Source organism: Natator depressus, chromosome 27 (assembly GCF_965152275.1).
Source record: "Natator depressus isolate rNatDep1 chromosome 27, rNatDep2.hap1, whole genome shotgun sequence".
NCBI classification, from domain to species: Eukaryota; Metazoa; Chordata; order Testudines; family Cheloniidae; genus Natator; species Natator depressus.
In genome coordinates, this window is record NC_134260.1 from 7027590 (window position 1) to 7045133 (window position 17544).

Genomic DNA, 17544 nt, shown 5'->3' on the forward strand with positions numbered 1-17544 from the left:
AACCAGATGTTATTTATGAGTGGATTAGGGAACCTTCAGCCACATATATTTGAGTAAAAAGACAATATATATGATCCTGACAAATAAAATGGGAATTTTAAGTCAGTGCCACTGGCAAAAATAGGAGCATTTACATAATATGTTTAAAAGATAAAAATACAAAGAAGTGTCATTCTGGGACATGATATCCATGTGACATACAATTTATGAGGGGGTCTTGATTAAAATATGTAATGTCATTTTAGACATTTGTCCCACTCAACATTTTGAATTATTTTTCTTTTTTAAATTATTATTTAAATACTCCCATTTTTGCCAGTGACATTGACTTAAAATTTTAATTTTTATGTGGGAGTAGAGGTAGGATTAGAAGCCCACCCTCGCTTACGTTTCTAAACTACACAGCAATTACAAGGATTGAATTTTCTGAAAAGTATATCAGATTGAATTTTCTAAAAATACGTATTTTCCATTTAATTTTTTCTGTTAGGTTGTAAGCCATGTTACAAACTTGAGACTTGAGCTATGATCTCCCTTTAAAAAAAAAAATCATTTTGTCTGGGCTTTGGCATCAGCACTTTACCAGTAGCCTCTATTCCTGACTTGAACTGCTGTTGTTTAATTTCATATTGTTTCCAAGAATGCAGGCTGCTGAGATGTAGCATAATCTTTCATTTACATAATTCTGTTGGAATTTTTTTGTATTGTGCAGTTTTTTACTGGGTGATTTCTGATGTTTCATTCATTTTTGTGTATCTCCTGATTTGATTTGCCAAAGGTGTAAATCGACAGATAGACTTTGAGAGTTTTTAAAAATACAGCAGGTGTAAGAGTGCATGTATACACACACGCTTTTGTTTTAGCATGCTTGCATTCTTCTCCATTTTGAAGGGATTCATAAATTACTTGTCTAAATTTTCGGCATTCTGAAATTGGCCACACCATTTCTAAAACTAAATGTTATATATACATTTTTGGAACTAATTACTAAAGTCAACTCAATTTTTCTTTAATTAAAGATGTACCAAACCCATAACATTTCAGATTATTTTAGAAGTGCTGTTTTATACAGCAAGCCAGTAAACCATAATGTGAATGAAGCTTTATAAATAAAAAAAAGGAAAAATGGAAATGGCAAATTAGTGATTTGAAATATTTAACAATTTTTAATACCTGTTATTCCAAAGTGCTGTTTACAATCTAAAGACTCTTCTCTCAATATGTGGGCATCATTTTTGACTCATAGCTACCCAGCATATTGACAGAATAGGGCCCCATAATAGAGATTAGTACAAAATCCCTCATGATTTCTATGGGCGTTTGCATCATAAGATTAACTGCCTGTCAGGCCCTTTAGAGCCTTCACAGAATCAACTCTTTGCCAGGATTTTGCTTATATACTGTGTAGCATTCAAAATCCCAGCAAATGGAATAACATGTCACTACCTGCAAATCCCTGGAAAAGGTTGATACCAGATTTTCTTTTCAGTTCTCTCTCTCTCTTTTTTTTTTAATAGTATTAAGAGGAGGAAAAATCCCAAAGATACTAAATCTGTAATTCAGGTAACAAGTATATATTTGACTTCCTTAGTTTTCAGTGGTTTAAGACTGAAAATGTGTCTTTATTTACTCTGTTGTACCAAGGTATTGATGCATAATATGGAACATTGTGTAGATTACCACTTGTGTTGTGAAACTATTATAATTCCGAGACACAATTGAAGTAATTTCTCAAATATAAGAAAGTTGAGGTGGGAGCCTTAACATGGAATGTTGTTGTACCAAGCCATCAGTTCTCTCCTCTGATACATTACTCCTCCTCATTCTCCTGGAGTGACCCCTGAAAAATACTTCATTGCTCTATTCCAGTGGTTCTCAAACTTTTGTACTGGTGACCCCTTTCACATAGCAAGCCTCTGAGTGCGACCCCCCTTATAAATTAAAAACACATTTTTAATATATTTAACACCATTATAAATGCTGGAGGCAAAGCGGGGTTTAGGATGGAGGCTGACAGCTCGCGACTCCCCATGTAATAACCTTGCGACCCCCTGGGGAGTCCCGACCCCCAGTTTGAGAACCCCTGCTCTATTCCTTAGTCAGGGGAGGAGGATTTCATAATACAGCTATGTGTTTTTAAATGCTTGTTTCAATTCAAACTACTTCAGTTGTTTTCTTCATCTCCTCTTCCTCTATATTGGAGACTATCCCTGATTTTAGTCCTTTGCTCCTGATTTTTCTTGTCTGTCTATACCCAAATAAGAACAGGAGTACTTGTGGCACCTTCGAGACTAACGAATGTATCAGGTCTAAAAGTGGCAATTCTTCAAAAATAGACTCCAACGAGAGACAGCTGAATTGGAATTAATTGCAAACTGGATACAATTAACTTAGACTTGAATAAAGACTGGGAGTGGATGGGTCATTACACAAAGTAAAACTATTTCCCCATGTTTATCCCCCCCCCCCCAACTGTTCCTCAGACGTTCTTGTCAACTGCTGGAAATGGCCCACCTCGATTATCACTACAAAAGGTTTTTTCCCCCCCGCTCTCCTGCTGGTAATAGCTCACCTTATCTGATCACTCTCCTTACAGTGTGTATGGTAACACCCATTGTTTCATGTTCTCTGTGTATATAAATCTCCCCACTGTATTTTCCACTGAATGCCTCCAATGAAGTGAGCTGTAGCGCACGAAAGCTTATGCTCAAATAAATTGGTTAGTCTCTAAGGTGCCACAAGTACTCCTTTTCTTTTTGCGGATACAGACTAACACGGCTGCTACTCTGAAACCTATACCCAAATACTGGGAGTTATATTTTCCCCATGACATGACAATTACCATTGCAACTATGTGTTTAATTTCCACTGTGATTAATATCCATTTGCCTCAAGTCACTTAGGAAACTTCGGTCACACATATTAAAACTCATGGTATTGCCACCATTTTTTGAATATGCAATGTGCTAAATGTTCTTGTAATGTGTAGCCTTTTTTCTCTACCTTACAGTATAACCCTGATGTGGTTTTCCACACCTTATTACATATGCTGTGTTTCAGAGGCATATCAATGCATTTCCTTCAAGGACACACATTGCTGAGGTTCCTAGAAGTGTCTAACTATATCCTTATGTGCAGCAGGCACCCATAGGACTATAATCACTTTTTCTACAGATGTATGATGTAGGCCTTGTATGATGTAGGCCTTGGGTGGTACTGTAGGCCCAAAGACACTAAAAGGGATAATATACCTTGGTTTGTGTCTGCTTCATACAAAATGTTAACAGACATTTCCTCCCTCCTGCCACATTCCCTTTTGGGGCTAGAGACTTAACATTTTCAGGGAGATGTGTTCACCCTTTTCCTGTCCAATAATATAAATTATAGTGGGAAATGGTAGCAACTTAGAATCATAAAAATGTAGGGCTGGTAGGGACCTCAAGAATCCATCAAGTCAAGCCCCCGTGCTGTGGCAGGACCAAGTAAACCTAGACCATCATGACAAGTGTTTGTTCAACTTGTTTTTAAATGCTTCCAATGATGGGGACTCTATGATCTCCCTTGGAAGCCTATTCCAGAGCTTAACTAACCCTTATAGTTGAAAGTTTTCCCTAATATCTAACCTAAATCTCCCTGGCTGCAGGTTAAGCCATTATTTCTTGTCCTACCTTCAGTGGACATGGAGAACAGTTGATCACCATCCTCTTTATAACAGCCCTTAACATATTGTACTCCTGAAGAAATTGTGTGCCATTGCACACATGCAGAATTCATGTACCCCGCAGATTTCTTTGCTTCCCCACAGAAAAATGACTTTCTGACGGGGAAGCAAAGGGAAGCTGCAAGAACGGCCACATGCACCTCCCCAGCAGTATGGGCGCGTTGTTTCGAGCACCCAGAGCAGCCGGCAGAGAGGTAAATCACTGTGAGGGACCGGGGCTGGGGACACCTCAGCTGGTGTCGGGTCAGTCCAATCTTTGTGCATCCATCCCCAGACTCCCCCCATGCCCAGACCCCCCCCACACACCTGAACCCCCACTCTGCCAAGCGTCACCCAGAACCCCAACCCCAGGCACCCAGCTCTCCCCAACCCCACTTGGGGCTGGGGACGCCCTGCCTGGTGGCTCCTACCTTGCGCTGGGCTCAGCTGCTAGTCCAAGCTGGGCTGGGGAAGGAGCACATTTTCCCTACACGGAGCAGCTGGGGCCAGGTGAGACCCACCCTCAGAAACCTCCCCTGGCGCCACACCCTCCCCTCCCAGCTTTCTTCCCCCATAGTTCCTCAGCCACAGGGGAAGGGGGTCACTGTACAAGGAGCTGCTCCCCTGGCTGCTCAGCCTATGTACATCCAGATCCCCCCATAGCCAGAATCCCCCCACCAAGCCTCCCACAGCCAAACCCTACCCCACTGAGCCCTGCACCTGACCCTCCCTGCCGAGCCCCACCCCACCTGCTTCCAGACCTCACCCCCGCTGAGCCACACCTACCCCTGCACCTGACTCCCCCCCCCAACCGAGTCCCATCTCCTACTTCTGGATGTCCTGCTGACCCCCCCCACCCCTGCACCGAGATCACCCCTGCTCCACAAGTCAAACGTCCACCTTGACAACCACCCCACACCCAAACCCCACTGAGTCCCAACCAGCTGCACCCAGCCCCCCACCCCACCAAGCCCTACTCCCCCAGCACCCAGACCCCCCTACTAAGTCCCCCACACCCAGCCCCCCTCAGTGAGCCCGCCACCTTCACCTGGAGCCCCCTGCAGAGTCCCATTGTCCCTGCACCCGGAACCCCCCAACGAGCCCCTGTCTATCCAGATCTCCCCTGCACTTGGACCCCCCACTGAGCTGCCCACACCCAGATTTCCCCACACAGAACCCTCTAACCCCACACCCAGATCCCCCCACACTAAGCCCCTCCACACTTGGATCCTGCTGGGCTGAGCCTGCCTGCCCACTCCTGGTGCACCTGGCCTGGAGGGGCAGGGCGCCGGGGTGTTTCTGAGCAGGCCTGGACCTAGCACTGTGTCAGGGTCAGGTGCAGCCTCACTGCCAAGTCCCTGTCCCGGAAGTGTGATCTCCCACCTCCATGCAGCCAGTGGCCTGTGCTCCCGACTGCCATGCTGGAGCCTCCACATGTATTTATTGACAAATAAAATGTGTAGAATTTTAAAATGCTTTGTGCAGAATTTTTATTTTTTTGGCACAGAATTCCCTCAGGAGTAAATAATGTTGGAAGATTGTTATCAGGTCCTTCCTCGGTCTTCTTTTTTCAAGGCAAAACGTGCCCAGTTTTTTCAACCTTTTTGCACAGGTCAGGTTTTCTAATTCTTTCATCATTTTTGCTGCTATCCTCTGGACCAGTAGTTCTCAGTCTGTGGCCCGTGGGGCGCTTGCAGTCCAGTCAGCACAGAGCTACGGCCCATGTGACATCCTCAGCGCCAGACAAGTAGTGTTAGATGCAGTCCACAATGGTAAATTGTTGCGACTCTTTCCAGTTTGTCCACATCTTTCCTGAATTGTGGTGCCCAGAACTGGACACAGTACTCCTTCTGGGACCTCACTAGTGCTGAGTAGAGTGGGACAATTACCTTCTGTATCTTACATACAACACTCCTGTTAATACACCCCAGAATCATATTGGCCTATTTGCAGCTGCATTGCACTGACGACTCATATTCAGTTTGTGATCAACTATAACCCCCAGATCCTTTTCAGCAGTACTGCCACCTAGACAATTATTCCCCGTTTTGTAGTTGTGCATTTGATTTTTGTATTATTTAAAGGTTGCCTAGCACTTTCCATTATAAAAGATTTTTGTGCCTTTTTTTGAGAAGCTGTAATACCTCTGTTGTTTGGAATAGGGCTTTGAAATTTGGAGGGCGAAAGTCCTAGGGTAGGGGTAGTCCATAGGTGGACCGCGGGCCAAATCCAGACTGCCAGATGCTCTTGAACTGACCCTGAAATCTTTTTATTTACTTATCATTTTTGTTGTTTTTTAAAAAATTTTTGGAGTTTGGACCTTGACTAAGAAATTGGGACTTTGCCAAAAAATAATTGACTATCCCTTTCTTAGGGCTACAGAAGTGCCTTTCCTTTGTCCCATATAAGTCTGCTCAGGTTTAGCTGAGTGATAAACTGCTAGAACTGGTCATTTTCCTCTTGTGGTTTGTATTCTTCAGGAAAAGGTTGGCAGCATGCCAAAATAACTGAATGCAAACATTCTAAAGAGTACGGTTTATACCACTACTGCCATAGCCGCAGCACACACTGTACTGGCAATGTCTAGGAGCTGCCAGGGCCAGCTATAGAGTCAGAGAGTGAGGTGAGAGTCAGGCTGGGCTTCCCCCAACTACATGGCCCCAGCGTTCCACTCCCCTCTCCCAGCCTCCCAGGAAAACTGCATGGGGGAAGAACACCGCACTTCCCATGTGGGGAGAACGCAGCCAGGACAGGCTTCCCACAAAACACATCCCGTGGACTCAGCACACTTCCTCTGGGATAGCGTTCTCCTGCTACTAGCTAATGTAGATGGTCCTGTAGCTCAAATGGTAGAAGTCTGTACTACTGTGCTGAATATTCAGAATTTAAAACTCGGATGAAGATGCATGATTTTGGAGGTGGGGGGAGTTAGTCTCACACAATAGAATTTGTTTTTCCTTTAAAAAAATATCCCTTGGAAAATTAAATTTAAAAAATTTCATTAAAAGAATGTTACGGTTTCAAAGTCAAGCACTCAGAAGTTAGGAAATGTCAGGTTTACTGTTTCTTGTGCAACTTTCGCCCTTTGTGCTAATCTATCATGATACAGTTTTAAATTACATGATCACATGTTGTTTTCATAGGACTACTGCCTCATTCAGTGCATAGGATGGACACACAAGGGGGTAGAATAAAGCTTATTCTGGCAACCATTATTCTGCCGTCTCCTGTCTTTTGAGTGCTTGACTTTGCAAGCTACATAACTTTCTCTGAACATCTTTTTTTTTTTTTTTTTTTTTTTTTTTTGGTGTGTAATACGTACAGTGGGTCAGATTTAACCCTGATATAATCTCACTAATGTGAATGGAATTATATCAAAGATATATTTGGCCCAGAATATGACTTGTTTGCATGTTTGCACACACATGTTGTCATAACACTGAAATTTGCCAGTAGTCCTCACACCATAGAATCTGAGATACCACATTTAATTCATATTCTATATATGGTCTAAGGAAATAATACATTACCTCAGAGGTGGCCAACCTGTGGCTCCGGAGCCACATGTGGCTCTTCAGAAGTTAGTATGCGGCTCCTGGTACAGGCACCCACTCCAGGGCTGGAGCAACAGGTGCCAACTTTCCCATGTGCCAGGGGGTGCTCACTGCTCAACCCCTGGCTCTGTCACAGGCCCTGCCCCCACTCCACCCCTTCCCACCCCCTCCCATGAGCTTGCCGTACTCTCGCTCCTCCCTCCCTCTCCCCCCCCCGAGCCTCCTGCATGTCACAAAACAGCTGATCAGGAGGTGTGGGGAGGGAAGGGGAGGCGCTGATCAGTGGGGCTGCCGGTGGGTGGGAGGCGCGGGGAGGTGGGGGAGCCAATGGGGGCTGCTGACATATCACTGTGGCTCTTTGGCAGTGTCCATTGGTACATTCTGGCTCCTTCCCAGGCTCAGGTTGGCCACCCCTGCATTATCTGGTACCAAGATGTGGTAAATGCTGAATTTTTCATGGCAATCCCTGTACATGCACATGTTTCTTTACCAGATGCTTCCTTATTTCAGCATTAACATTAATGGTTTAATAAACTGGATATTTAGTGGTGCATTATTGTGGAAATACTGTTATTTCTTATTGTCTTAAAATATTTATATCCACATATACTGCATTTTGCATTTCTCTGAGTCAGCATAGGGTGGACATCACACAACTGGATGAAATGAGCGAGTAAAGAGCGAAACCTTTCCTGTCTCCAAGTAAAGATATTTTATTGAGTAATAAGAAGTATGTAATCCCAGCTAAATAATATTAACACCAGTATTCCCCCAACACCAGCATTGTGTCCTGTATCCAGCGTAACACAGTATTTGCCACTTTACATCTTATTTCGTGAAGTAATTTGTTGTTAAAAAAAGCAGCTAATTTCAGAAAGATGAAATGTGACACAGCATAAGGAATGCCCCTTATAACAATATGCTGATGTTGTCCTTTGAGCTCCTTCATTGCTTCTGATGTGATTTGTGGACAGTGGTTCCTGTCAATCGCTGTGTGAGATTGGCAGAAGCTTGTGATGTCTGCCTGAGTGCCATTTCACATATTGTATGTAGCATTTTGTGCCTTACAGAAACTGAAACAGCCGATTAGATGTGGACAGCAATCTAGCTCAGCATTGTCAAATGAATGTCTTTCTAATGACTTCCTAATTTCACCAGGCATTTTGAAGTGGACACTCAGTTTCCTAACAGTTTGTACCTGTCTCTAGCAGCTGTTGCAGGTTGCACAAAGTTCTCTGCAAAGGACCTCTACTGCTTTGTTCTCTCTTTTTTATTCCATTTTTGTGCATGAGTTTGATCATCAGGTAGCAGATTAGACACTTTGGGTATGTCTACACTGCATACTGTAGACCCCCGGCTGACCCGTGAATTGGGCTTGTAGGGCTCGGGTTATGGGGCTGCAATAAAACAGCCCCACAAGCCTGAGTCAGCTGGCACGGGCCAGCTGTGGGTTTTTAATTACAGTGTAGAAATACCCTTTGTTGTGGTGGTCTGTTGTCTCACCACCACTAACATACATCTGTTTTTCTTTGTGTTGTACTTGATAAACTAGAAACACACCATTAAAGTATTGTATCATTTAAAAGATTGATCATTACTATGATAGAATTATTGTTACTATGAAATGCAGCATCTTCCAAATAGGGGATGTACACATGGAAAAAAATTGCCTTTTATTAATTTAATTGGGAGCATTGTCCTCTGAGCTTACAGTAACTGACCAGACACATCTAAATATAATAAATGATATACAGTACAAGATCACTGCATATTTTACTTCTGCCATGCTCCCTGTGGAACATCTTGTGGACATATATATTGTAAAAAAAACCAAGTTGAAAACTTACTTTGCTGCTCTGTGTATATGTTGAACCCATTTCCCTAACCTCGGTTTGTCTGATGTTGTGAACTCCTGGTGGCAGGGACTGTGCCTTCTTAGCTGTCTGGTAAGTGCCCCACATTGTGGGAGCTACCATAAATAAAGTATAAAGGTTTTATAGGTGTGAGTCTGGGATAGTTCTTGTGGTAAAGTATTTTATTAATTATCTATTGCAAAGCCATGTGATACACTGTATTTACCAAACACCTCTGACCACCTCACTTTCAATCTGACTACTAATCTGTCACTTACAAACAACCATCATTAAAAAGAAAAAAAAACTTGAATGTTTCAGGTTTTTCACTTTTCCTCATCAAATGTGGAATTTCCCCACCAAAATTACACTGGTTGGAAGTATAAGATGGACACTACTTAATCTTACTTCTGACAGTTTTGGGGTCCAGTAAATTGATGAACAATCCAAGTAAAAAACATGTGCTTTATTCCACTGAGCAGTGGGGAATCATCTCCCTTTCAAATTAAACACAGCATTTGTTTTTATCTCCGGTGGGCCACAGTATACTAGCATGATGACCTTATGATTTACTGAAAAAAAATCACTCATTTTCAAGGTTTTCTAAATTAGTTGCAGTTATTGATTAAATTATAATTATTGTTGACTGAGTAATTTTAGAGGTTTCTAAAATGTATTAATTTTAAATTCTCACACACTTTTCTACAGCCTGTACAATTGGATTCATGTTACGAAGTCAGTCTAGTTGTGTGGGCAGAAAAGTGTGACAATTTGTATCAACAATGTTTTGTCAAACTCTAGAGCATTTCTAAATTAGTTTTTCTGTAATACATGGTGGAAGAGAGTGGTGTGGAACATAGGTTTTACTCACTCTTGTTTAGGATTACCTGCATGAGTCATTCATGTTTTCACCATTCAGGAGTAATGAGGTCACCCCAATGGCTTCAAAGTCTTTCTATTATACCATCATGTATTGTTTTAGCTAGAGCTAGAAATGATACTTATAATTAAGGTTGCCTATCACTTTCCATTAGAAGCCCCCTGTTTTCAGTTGTTTTTAACTTTGCCAAATTTTTACTAGTTTTGGTCGGAAAATTTCTATACGTGGCTGCTGTCTGAGGCTAAAATATTTTGAATAGTTCATCCATTTCTGAAAATGGGATTAGGTGAAAAATAGGTAATTTTGCTATTGTTACTTTTATTTTTATGAGCTCTGATGTCTCTGGTACGGTGTAGGGATTTGACTTTTAATGGAAGAATAGCATTTGGGTTAGAGAGGTTCTTTTGTCTCCCCTTGAAAATCCCACATTTGACTGTGTTTTAATCCTTTGGAAATTGTCATTTGCATATGCACAGTAGAGTTTGTTAAAGCCTTGCTGAGGAAATCTCTAAACATCCTATCTGCATTGAGCAAACACACAAGCTCCAGAGAGCTTAAACTCCAGATGGAACAGAGATTGCAGGTGCAACAGCAGCCCCCAACTTTGGTCTTGGGGAAGGCATGGTGGGCTAGGAGTGTAAAGGAGACCATGAGTTGTGTTCTCAACTCTTTTGCTGACAAGTGTTAATAAAATTGTGCACTTCATACCCCTGATTTTTGAGGGACACCTCAGGCCCCTATTTTAGGAGGCAAGAAAGTTTCATTCTCCCCACTTAACAGATATAATAACTAAGAAGTTGCATAAGGGCATGGGAGTTAAGGGTATCTCATAGTAATAGACTAAATTAACATTGTCATGGAGTTAAGGAGTTGTTGTTGTGAAATCTGGTCCTGTTTTGCCATGGGGTACAAGTTGCCCCAGTCTTACCTTGTACCACCACTTGGCAGAAGTTTAGGTTTCATTGCATTCATTATTGCACCAAGATCATCTTTCTGATTATCAAATATGCAACACTTCTTTGAAGTGAGAATCATGTGAATAGTGTCCCTGTAATGCATTGGTAAACTATAGATTAACGTTCCCCCTTCATACTCCTTAGATTAAAATAATGTTTATTTAAAACATTACAGTTTGACTCTTAATAGGTCCCAATTTAAGGGTTTCTGCACTATAAGTCTTTATTTCATCAGATGATGTTAATGACTCTTTATAACGTCGTTATTTTACCTGTGGGTTATTTTTTTATTTTGCCATTTATTTTGCTTTAAACCATCACATCTCATTAAATTAATCTGGGGAAATGTATTCTTTTGCTGAGCTGGGTTCGTAGATAGTAATTTAAACTTAACCTTATTGTTTTCCTGTATGTCAACCTTTCACCTCTCAAGAAAACCGAGACTTGTTTATGTACCGCCCCTTTTTGGTTGCATATATTTACAAATATCACGTTAGTTTGGACAGTGGTGAAAGATCTGGAATGTTTGTTTTTTTACATCTTTTGCCTTTTTTATTTCTTTTGTGATTATTGTCAAACAAAATCAGTAGATGTTGTTTTACACAGAATTCTGCCCCTTTTTTTTAGCTGAATCAATTTTTTGAATGCTAGGGTCCTATAGAGTGTGTGTGTGTGTGTGTGTGTGAGAGAGAGAGAGAGAGAGAGAACTAGTATGTCTCTCTGTTTCAGAGCAACAAAGTGAGTGAGGTAATATCTTTTATTGAACCAACTTCTGTTGATGAGTGTCTCTGGTTTAGTGAGCCAAGCATTTCTGCAGCTAAAATTCTTGGTAATTTTAAACATACACATCAGTTATAACTTTCTCTTGCCCTTGTACGGCAAGGTCCCATTTTTAAATTTCTCTGATGGATAGTAGTGATGGAGTCTATGAGGCCTTGTCTGCCCCCAGCTGCAAGTGCCAACGCCCTGACACCCCCCGATTCAGCAAACCCCATTCAGACCAGGCTACCTACTTAGTCTTCTAGATGCCTAGAAGGGCAAGGAGATGACATTTACCAATTGGGAGCCAGCAGGCTAGTTAAGAAGGCTTGCCTGTTTCTTCTCAGAGCCCAGGGCAGACTGGGAAAGAGGAAGAACTTCTCAGTGCTAACCAAGAACCCCAGGGCCAGGTCAGGGCCTTTCCCTCAGTTGCTGGATTTGAGTTTTCTTCATTTGTTTAAAGGCACAGACAGCCAGATTTTGGGTTTTGTTATCTTTGGTTAACTGTTTAGAGCCTGAAACCAAGCTCACAGCACAAGCCGCTCTGTTCTGAGCAGGCGGCCACAGCTTATGGACTAAGGGTGGCCAGTTTTGCTTGGACATATTCCTGGAGGTTTCATCACATGACATAATCTTTAATTAAAGATTAATCTTTATTTCCTGGAGACTCCAGGAGAATCCTGGAGGGTTGGCAACTGTAGCTAAGGCAGAGAGCACTTGCAGCACCATGCTGTGACAGTAGGAGAATTGGTTTGCGGAGGAAGAAAGAGCATGAACTCTTTGCCATTACAGTCAGTTGCCCCTTAGTTGTCAAAACTACGCCATGCATGGCTCATCCAGTAACTGCCCTCCCCCTTTGAAAAACTGTTTGGCTTAATGGAGCTTGATACTTATTTCTGGCACATAAGTGGCACATAGGGCTGTGTGTTTTGTAAAACCAGCCATCCTGCTTGCATCTTTAAACACAGTAACTGATTATCTAACACAGAAAGAGATGGTCCCTGTATATCTGAGATCAAAATTGGGGCACTAAGCTTCCTGCTTCTGCAGAGTGTGGAAAACTGAAATGCTGCATGAAAGATTTTATGAAATTTAACAGGGTTTGCAGCAGAATTATCTTTTGGAAAGTTTAGGTTTAGGAAGAAGCTGTTTTCCCCCCACTTTTTATTTTAAATCCTCCCTCCTTTCCTCCCTCTCCCCCCCCCATCCTCATGATTGCTAATTGCTATACAGCAGGAGTGTACATTTCTTTAAGGGTATATCTGTATGTACAGTGCTGCAACGGGTTAGCCAATACAGCTGTGCTGCTGCAGCACATCTGGTGAAGATGCTCTATGCCAACAGGAGAGAGCGGCGCTGACATAAAAAAAAACAACCCCCCGCGATCAGCAGAAGCTATGTTGGCAAGAGAAGCTCTCCTACCGACATAGCACTGTGCACACGAGCACCTATGTCACTCAAAGGGGTGGAATATTCACACCCCTGAATGACGTAAGTTTTGCTGACATAGGCTGTAGTATAGACATAGCCTAAGGAAAGAGGCCAGACTGGCTAGTTTCTTTCTGTAGAAGAATGAGTTTCCCCAGTGTCTGCCATTAATGCCACAATAGATGATGGCTTTTCTCACCTGAGAAATACCAGTGATTTTGCTACAAGAGTGAATTTTCCAGAGCAGAGAACTCCTGCTTAGTAGAAATTGCTCAAGTGTTTGTCTAATTAGTAACAAAGTGCTAATGTCCTCTTTTACAAGAAAAACAAAAATATTTTGATACTGCTTGGAAATAATGTTGTGAAGTACCATATGTATACTGTGCATATTTAAGTAATATAATATTTAATTTTATTGTAAAAATAAAATCATTTTTTTAAAAAGCAGGAGAATACATGGATGTATATCATTAATTATCTATTGCAGAGCCATGTGATAGACTGTACTTACCGAACACCTCTGACCACCTCACTTTCAATCTGACTACTAATCTGTCACTTACAAACAACCAGCATTAAAAAGAAAAAACAACTTTTGAAATTATTTCAGTCATATTTACTAACCAACTGCTTACACAAAAATGTATATATATAGGTGAAATTCCTAGACAAGCTTTTTTTCCCCTTTACACATGTTATATCATCACACCATAAACCCCATACATACTATGCAGATTAATCATTTTAAAGCTATTCTAATTTTTCTGGGGTTTCAGGATTCCTGTAGGCTCTTAAAACACTTTAACCAAATATTCAACAGTGACAGAAATCCTTAGCTTTCCAATCAGTTCTAACTTCTCTTTCTTTCTCATTTGAGGAGTTGTCAGTTTCTTGCGACTAAAAAAGGTGCAACACTTCTCTGATTGATTGCTTTAAAATGCTCACATGCTCCATGTTCTGAGAGTGGCCATTTTTCCTGTTACAAATAATATGAGGCTTAATGTAACGAGTTCTTCCAATCGCAGAGCTCTTAGATTTTCTTGTAAATTGTCAACAAATTAATTGTGCTAGGTATTATGCACACTCTTAACAAAATAATCCATGCCCCAAACAGTTTGTCTTTATTGGATAGCATCACTAAATCGTTCCTGGCTTTGTAATGCTCGTTTTTGAGATAATGACATCCCCATAATATTTTTTATCCTAAATTACTTATATGTTGTCTCACTATAACTCCACTTTCACTTAGGTTTTGTCTGGGAATAAATACATATAAACTTGTATATTGTACATTCTCGGTAGGATTTTCTAAAGCATTCAACATTGGCCTAACTCTGCTTCTGCTGAAGTCAGTGGTTAAATTCCCATTCACTTCAGTGGGAGCAGATTTACAGAGCTAGGAAGGGAAATTACCATAAAAAGAATTCACACAGGTACAACCTATCGTTTCTTCATGGCCGACTGAACAGTCCTGTGACATTTATTTTGCCACATAATTATGCGGAGTGAGTCCTGTCTTAATCTTTTTCCTGGTACAAATTTTGCTTTCAGTCTGCAGGACAGTTTTCTTGGTCAGGTGCCACCATACTGATTAATATATTTCCCTGTAACTGTGAGACAGCCTAATAGCAACAGAAATGCAATTAGTGCTGCATCAGAGTGCAGGCTGAATTAACCATCATAATGGAGACTTGTATTTCAGAAATACAGGCTGAACAGAAATGTAGGTTCTGGTTGTAGAGACATTATCCAGTCTGTGTAGGAGATAGACAAAGGTCAAGGTTGGTTGCTAACCTCATTATTCATTGTTTTCACTTCTCAGTTTGCTGGGTAGCTGCTCTGCACAATCCAAGCTAAATATATTTGGGGTACCTCTTCATTATTGGAAGTAATATGCTCCACCATTTTTTCACTTGGCAATGCTCTTCCTGGCCATTTTGTTCCTGATAAGAGAGAGAGAGCATGATACCACCACTGGTTTTGCTCACTTCTGTCTGACTGCATTTTTTGCTGTCCCTATCAATAGTTAATTATTGTTCCCGAATTTTTATCGTCATTTGACCGTAAATAAATACTTTGTGGAGACATCTAGGCCAGGGGTTCTCAACGTTTTTCTTTCTGAGGCCCCCCAAACACGCTATAAAAACTCCACGGCCCACCTGTGCCACAACAACTGGTTTTCTGCATATAAAAGCCAGGGCCGGCGTCAGGGGGTAACAAGCAGGGCAATTAACTGAGGCCCCATGCACAAGGGCCCCTGTGAAGCTAAGTTGCTCAGCTTCGGCTTCAGCCCCGGGTGACAGGGCTCAGGGCCCCAGGCTTCAGCCCCATGCAGTGGGGCTTCAGCTTTCTGCCATGGGCCCCAGTGAGTCTAACACTGGCCATGCTTGGTGGACCACCTGAAACCTGCTCATGGTCCCCCAGGGGGCCCTGGACCCCTGGTTGAGAACCACTTGTCTAGGCTACTAAAATGAGTGGTTTAATGTTTAAGGTTTCTACTTACTTAATAGCACTTAGGCTAATGTTGATGAACCTGTCACCTCAAAGGCATACCATGCCTTATGAGAGACATTCATAGAATCATAGAATCAAAGAATATCAGGGTTGGAAGGGACCTCAGGAGGTCATCTAGTCCAACCCCCTGCTCAAAGCAGGACCGATCCCCGACTAAATCATCCCAGCCAGGGCTTTGTCAAGCCTGACCTTAAAAACCTCTAAGGAAGGAGATTCTACCACCTCCCTAGGTAACGCATTCCAGTGTTTCACCACCCTCTTAGTGAAAAAGTTTTTCCTAATATCCAATCTAAACCTCCCCCATTGCAACTTGAGACCATTACTCCTTGTTCTGTCATCTGCTACCATTGAGAACAGTCTAGAGCCATCCTCTTTGGAACCCCCTTTCAGGTAGTTGAAAGCAGCTATCAAATCCCCCCTCATTCTTCTCTTCTGAAGACTAAACATCCCCAGTTCCCTCAGCCTCTCCTCATAAGTCATGTGTTCCAGTCGCCTAATCATAGCTAAGAGACTAACAGATTTTAGGTTTTCTTCAGTGCAAACAAACCAATGAAGCACTATTAGAGCAAGAGCCCTTTTAACTAGTAATGAACACTGTAAACTGGACACTAACTGTTGAAGTGTTTGGGGTGTTTTGTTTTATCTTGGTTGTTTTTATTTCTGGAAGATGATGAGAAGGGATATATGTGCTTGTGCTACTGCCTCTTCAAATAATAAATGTTTCACTTGAGAAAGTCCATGTGCTATAGGATTTAGAGGATAATGGTATATGCAGTCTCCCTTTTTGGCTAGTATCTGGCTGCACTTCTAATATGAAACATAGGGAACTCTTCTCACTTTGGCATTAAAGCTAATGCATAGCTGAAGACTATGAAGGCTAGCCCTGACCTGTGGACAGAGTAATCACTCCTCATCAATTATTTATGCTAATTTCTCCTCTGTTTAATCTCAGAGACATAATTTATGTTTAAAATATATGTGGCATGTTCTCTTCACCTAGTTATGTTCCTTTGTTCTCTTCCCTCTGTGCTTTCAAACCCTTTGTACTTTTTGGCTCGTCACCCAATTATTTGCATTCTAGTACATTCTTAGATTGAAAAGTCCTCTGGATTCTGTTTTTTTAATTATTTAAAACTAGTGCTCCAGTGGGCTATATATTCAAGAGGGTACCACTGAGTATTCTAATGCTATTCACCCTCTGAGAGTTATAACCAATCCTGGAGCTTTGTAAGATACCCTAAACAGACAATATCATTTATTTCACTGATGATATAAGATGGAAGTAGCTAGGTAAACAAATTCAGTAGCCTAAACTATATTTTTCCCTAGCAGTCCTATACAACTAATATCTTCCTCTGTGAAATGACTTAGCCTTACTTTGAGACAATCAGCCATTTAAAGCTAGGGTGGATAGAATCTGTTCTTTCTCTGTGTGTGCGTATGTCTGTGTGTGTACATATACTTCATCTGCCTGGTTTAGTTTGGACTTTGGATGTATTTTACTGCTTAGTTTGGGCTTTTTAAATTGTTACATTTTTTAGGTATGGAATTTAGGAACTATACTGAAAATAGGGTTCTGTTTCTATGGACTTTGGCACTCCCACAGTTAGTTCTTTCTCTTCCTGTGGATTGAGCCATGGAATCCAAAGTCCAGCTCAGACCATACCTAGGAGTTGTGGTTTGCTGTGGTATGTTTAATTAGTACACACAGTAACAGCATGATATACTTAAATCTGGATACTTCTGTTTCTCCTCTCTGGCAAAGTCTACACTATAAACTTTAGATCGGTATAACTGTGTCGCTCAGGGTGTGAAAAATCCACACCCCATGAGCCACGCAGTTATACCGACCTCTTCCCCTCCCCTACCCCGCACCTCCCCCACTGTAGACAGCTCTATG

General features: G+C 41.6%; 1 protein-coding gene across 12 annotated transcripts in view; it reads left to right on the forward strand.

Moving 5' to 3' along the window:
• TANC2 (tetratricopeptide repeat, ankyrin repeat and coiled-coil containing 2) overlaps positions 1–17544 on the forward strand; it is a 683096-nt gene that overhangs the window by 392458 nt on the left and 273094 nt on the right. The window lies entirely within an intron of this gene.